Source organism: Myotis daubentonii, chromosome X (genome assembly GCF_963259705.1).
Source record: "Myotis daubentonii chromosome X, mMyoDau2.1, whole genome shotgun sequence".
NCBI lineage: Eukaryota > Metazoa > Chordata > Mammalia > Chiroptera > Vespertilionidae > Myotis > Myotis daubentonii.
The window spans coordinates 12,430,124-12,436,123 of NC_081861.1; positions in this window are offsets into that span (position 1 = coordinate 12,430,124).

Sequence of the window (6,000 nt, forward strand, 5' to 3'; positions counted from 1 at the left end):
AGGTTAGGGCGTTTCTTATCTCCATTCCAGGGAGTAAAGATTATGTAGCTTAAGCATGATTGTTCGTAGTTAAAGTGATTAATTACCCGCCTGGCACTTAGTTGAGGGGTTTTATTCCCTCCCTAACTTCAGGGGAAAATCCCTACCTGGGGAATCAACCTTTCTCGGAGAGGTGACCTTGGTTAAAACACAGCGCCAAGAAGGTGAGCAAACATATTAAGAACCATATGCCATATATGCCAGGTCCCTTGAAACAGCAAGGATGGACCGGCTCCCGGCATTAAAGGATGAAACTAGACCCCTATTTTACATAATATACAAAAGTCAATTCAAAATGGATTAAGACCTGATGTAATGAAATTCATAAAATAAAACATACGGAAAAAGCTCCTTCACATGGGTCTTGGCAATGATTTTTGGATATGACACAAGCAACAAAACCAAGCACAAGTAACAAAACCAAAAATAAGCAAGTGGGACTACAAACTAAATTGTTTCTGCACAGGAAAATAATTAAGAAAGTAAAAAGACAACCTACAGAGTGGAAAAATATTTAGAAACCATATATGTGATAAGGAGTTAATATCTAAAGTATATAGGGAATTCATACAACTCAATAGCAAAACAACCGCAACAACAACAAAACACACCCACAAATAATCCAATTTAAAATGGGCAAAAGAGCTCAGTAGATGAGTGGATAAAAAAGCTGTGGTACATTTGCTTAATGGAGTACTACTCTATTGTAAAACAGAAGAAAATTTTACCCTTTGCAACAGCATGAATGGACCTGGAGAGTATTGTGCTAAGTGAAACAAGCCAGTCAGAGAAAGACCAGTACCGCGTTATTTCACTCATATGTGGAACTTAATGAACAAACTGAACTACTAAGCAAAATAGAGACAGACTCATAGAGATCAGACACACAGCTCTGGTCACGGTGGGGGGAGTATTGGGAGAACTGGTAGAGGGATTGAACAAAAAAGAAAAAAAAAGAGAACTCATTGACATGGACAACAGTGTGGTGATTTGCAGGAGGGGGAGAAGGGGTAGGGTGGAAGAGAGCATAGAGGGGATAAATGGTCATGGGAAAAATAAAATAAAATAATTAAATTTAAAAATAAAGGCATAAATTACTATTGTCAAAAAACATTTTTAAATAAAAATATTTATTCTGATCATAATTGTGTATGTGTGTTCATATTAAAGGAAATTTATACTGTACAAAAAATTGGCTGTCATAACATGAAGCAGTAATGGCTTCAGTTTAAGTTTTCCTAGGAACCAGGGTAATGAGGCAAGGCTGTGGATGAAAGCTGGTACCTATGGCAGCAGAATCACTTCTCTCTTCCCTGGGAATCCCTTTTTCTGATATGGAAATATGTGCTTCCCTTTCCTGGTTGACAGAATGTGACTAATTCAGGATCCTTCCTGTTCCAAGAGGTCCTCTGAGACACTGCTGCCCAGGCCTGTCTCTTGTTCATCCTTGCCTGGGTCTTCTGTAAAGGGGGAATCTTAAGCCTAAATGATGCCTTAAGAAGTGAGCATCCTGCCCAGAAACCAGAGCTCAGGGGCTTCCCCAAAGACTCACAGATAGGACATTAAATAAAGATATTCCAGCTCCCACAATCCCTTATTTGCTCAAATTCCCCTCCCTGACTGCTCACTGGAGACATCTTTAAAGTGAGAGTCATTTAATTGTCAACCCTCAAGGAGGTAGGTGGAAAGAATGAAAAGTTCAATAATGCAGGAGGAGGCTTGGAGGTCTGACAGTGAAAGAGAAAAAGTTAAAGAAAAAAAAAAAAAAGATGACCCTTTCCTTACTCCCTCTTTGCTTCCCTTTCATGGTTATTTTTCTCTTACACTATGGTTTGTAGTCCCTGTGCATCTCTCTGCCCTACTCCTCCCAGAGGCAGAGTAACAGTGGCTGTTCTGTGCCTGGCAATTGCATGACCTGGAAAGTACAGACATAAATAGTCTATTGTCTATTCCCTATGCCCTGACACAAGACTGATACCAGCAGATTGATTCTGAGCTCACACTTCTGTGGAAGACAGCCAAGTAACCAGCACTGATAACCAAATAATTCAAGCTATTATTACATCTTTAGTTCTCAGGACTGAGCCTGACACAGAGTAAGGTCATGAGTGAATGAACTAAATAAATGAATTATTAATCTAAGGGATTCTGAGTTCTCCTAGAACAGCGGTTCTCAACTTGTGGGTCACAACCCCTTTGGCAGTCGAACAACCCTTTCACAGGGGTCGCCTAAGACCATCCTGCATATCAGATATTTACATTACAATTCATAACAGTAGCAACATAACAGTTATGAAGTAGCAACGAAAATAATTTTATGGTTGGGTCACAACATGAGGAATTGTATTTAAAGGGCCAGAAGGTTGAGAACCACTGGCCTAGAAAAATGTGGGACACAATTAAAATGATTGTTGTTTCAGAACCAAGTTTAGGCTCTACAGGGTAGAGAGAGGGACATTCAGAAAGTTCCAGTCATACTAAAAGAAATAGGTGAGTTCCCAAGAGTTCATCCACATTAGCCTTGGAACTGGTCACTATAGTTTGAGCCCTATTCTAAAACTTTACTCAAAGCCTACCATGAGGGCACTGATGAACCTAGGTCTATGTAGGCCGGACTCTGGAAAAAGATGGAGACACTCACTGTACCATCCTGAAAACTCCTGCTCCCTGTCCCCACAAACCACTTAGCCTGGATAGAGCTCAGTAATTGGGAGTGTTGGTCTTTTGGTTCCTGTTAAAGAAAACACTGAGGATAGATCTATCCCCCTCCATTGGTCTCATTCAACAGAAATGTGGGGTCCCCTGCTCAGAGCAGGTGTTTAACACACCCCAAGTCTTTGAGCCAGGGGCCCTGGGCACTCCAAATTTGGAATATAAAGTCTGAATTTCACAGAACAGCACTGTTTACATCCTATTATTCAAACCTCACTTTTGGTAAGGGTTATAGATGTAAATATTTACAATAGAATTTTCAAGAGTAATGTTATTGCTACGGATTGAAAACACAAAACAAACAAGATAATTCCATTAGTAGATAGAAACGATAATATTAGTCTATGTAATTTTTCCTGCTTGGATAACTGCACAATGCAAAGATAAAAAATATATAACACTAAAGGTGGACATGAGAATTCCGCACAGAAAAAGAATAGTTATCCTTGTGAAAACCTCACTACCCATTTGAATTGCTCTTGGCTCCATACAGACTAAAAGCAAGCATCTGAAATCAGTGCACCCCATGCTGTAAAGTGCCTGTAAATCCCCTAGGGCAAGGGTCCTCAAACTACAGCCCGGGGGCCACATGCAAATACAAATATTGTATTTGTTCCCGTTTTGTTTTTTTACTTCAAAATAAGATATGTGCAGTGTGCATAGGAATTTGTTCATAGTTTTTTTTAAGCTATAGTCCGGCCCTCCAACGGTCTGGGGGACAGTGAACTGGCCCCCTGTTTAAAAAGTTTGAGGACCCTGACCTAGGGATCTTGTTTAAATGCAGATTCTGACTCAGAGTGTCTGGGACAGGCCTGACAACTACATTTTGAACAAACTCCCAAGTGATGCTGCTACTAGTGGTCCCAGGCCACCACTGGAATAGCCAAGACTAAACAATGTCCAAGTCAAACCCTAGGTGGGCCAAGCCAGGGCAGCTACCTGGTGCCTCATGGGAAATGCCCAGGTAGGAATGGCATCCTTGGCACGAGGTAAATAATGATGATGATAATGGTTCACAGTACTGGGCTCAGAGTTGGGATTCCAGGGACCAGATCTGTAGCACCCCTCATCCCTTATGGGGTTCTGGACTAAAGAGGCAGACACACGAGTCAGGCAGGTGGATATGAAAGGAACAGTTCCACTGCTGGTAAAGACTGGATGAAAGGCCTTGACTTAGGTGAGCAGTAACCATGGGCTTGCCAATCCTTTCCCCAATTCTGCAGATGAACGCTGCCACCTCCCCAGGCATTGACACAGCTGGTCAATCCCTGCTTACTTCTGAAGGCCAGGGGCCTTTCTGCTTGGCATAGAACATATCATTAAAGCGTCACTGCACCCTGAATGAGGGCTGGCCTCTAAAACAGAGGGGCAAGAGGGGCCTGCTGTGGAGGGAGGAATGTGTTCAGCTCCCTTTCTTAAGCCCTTCACCTATGGGGAGGAGAGAGGAAAAAGCAAGGAAAGTGGAGGATCTTGTCTGAGCTGTAAATAGCTCTGGGAGCTCCTCCTGCAAGGTGAGACCTGAAAAGCTGGTTGTCTGATCTCCTGTTTGTTAAGCTCAAAAATTCTCTTTTACTCACCTTTTCATACCTCAGTCCTGCTGGCTGTAGTCAGACTTAGCCAGGATCACCCCCTTTTACTGCTCCTCTCAGCAGTCTCTCCTAAGATTCGTGGACATAGTTCTAATCTGGTCAGCCTCTCTGGGACCTTGGGCATCCTGCAAATTCTATTACTGCTTGACTGTGGGGAACTGCCCTGAGTCATGGTCTTTGCCTGGGAAATGGGGGTTGTATGAAAATGGCAATGCAGAAAATATTTTATGAAATAAAACTTGAGGATCAAATTGCTTTCCTTGTGAATCCTTCCATGTATTAAAGAACGAAAGGAGAGTAACAAAGCAGGGAGTTCCAAGCATCCATTTCCTACACTGGAGCAACCATTAATCTGACAAAAATGTTTCAGAATCAACTTTTTTTGGAATTATGAAATCTAATCAAGACATACAACAAGTTGGAAAGTGCTAAATAAAGAAAGAGCTTGTTAAGTTTTGTTAAAACAGTGATGGAGGATTGATGCTTACCTCCTACCACCCCAATTGCCCTGCTCAGGAGCAGCTATGGGGATGATGGTCCACATTCATAGTACAGGATGCTCATGCCAGAGGGCAGAAATATAGACATTATTCTCAAATAATTGTGGTTGTGCCCTTTTCCTGTCTGATGGCTCCCTAAAATAATGATTTAGGGGCTTGTCTTTGTTTACTCCCCTCATAATTCTCTCATTGCTGGAGTGGCCTCCTGAACAGCATTTTAGGAAAGCACTTAAAGGCATACACTGTCCACAGCTGATTGTGGCAAGAAACAACAGAAGGGGCAAACAGGAGAGAGAATGAAAGCCTGGCAATGAAGAAGCTGGGGTAGAAGATACATAGGTAAGTAAGGGCTTAGAAAATCTTCCACACACATCCTATAATCCAGAAAAGCATGATCATACCCAAGGACAGATCCATGCTCAGAAAGACCTGAGACCAGTTTAAGCTCTGAAAATTAGGCCCCACTTAAGCAGGAAGTGAAGGGTAAGGCAAAACAGTAGTACCTGGCTGAGCCTTGAAGAGGCCCCAACTCAAGCCAGTCTTCAAAGACACACAACTACAACCCACAAGAAGAAGTAAGAACAAACCCTGGGGAGGGAAAAAGAGTAATATTTCCACAGTTACCACATTATAGTATTCAAAATGGCCAGTTTCAAACAAAAATTATGAGCTATGCAGAGAAACAGAAATTTTGGACCATTCATGGGTAAAATAAAGAAATTAACAGAAACTGTCCCCGAGGAAGTCCAGATATTGGACTCACTAGATAGAGGCTTTAAATCAATTGTCCTGATTGTGCTCTAAATACTAAATAAAACCAGGGACAAAACACTAAAGAAAAACAGCAGAACTATGGCTCACCAAATAAAGAATATAAATAAACAGATAGAAATGACAAAATGCAAAAGAAACCGAACAGAACATTGGGAAGGAAAACTACAGTAACTGAAATGAAGAATTCAGTAGAATTCAACAGCAGATTTGAGCAGACAGCAGACTCAGTAAACTTGAAAGTGGGTCAATTAAAATGATCCTGAAGATCAAAGAGAAAAGAAATGAAGAAAAATGAACAGAACTGAAAGGACCTGTGGGACACCATCTATATATATATAAAAGCCTAAGTAACTGTTCCACCATACAACCATTCAACAGGTAGCTAT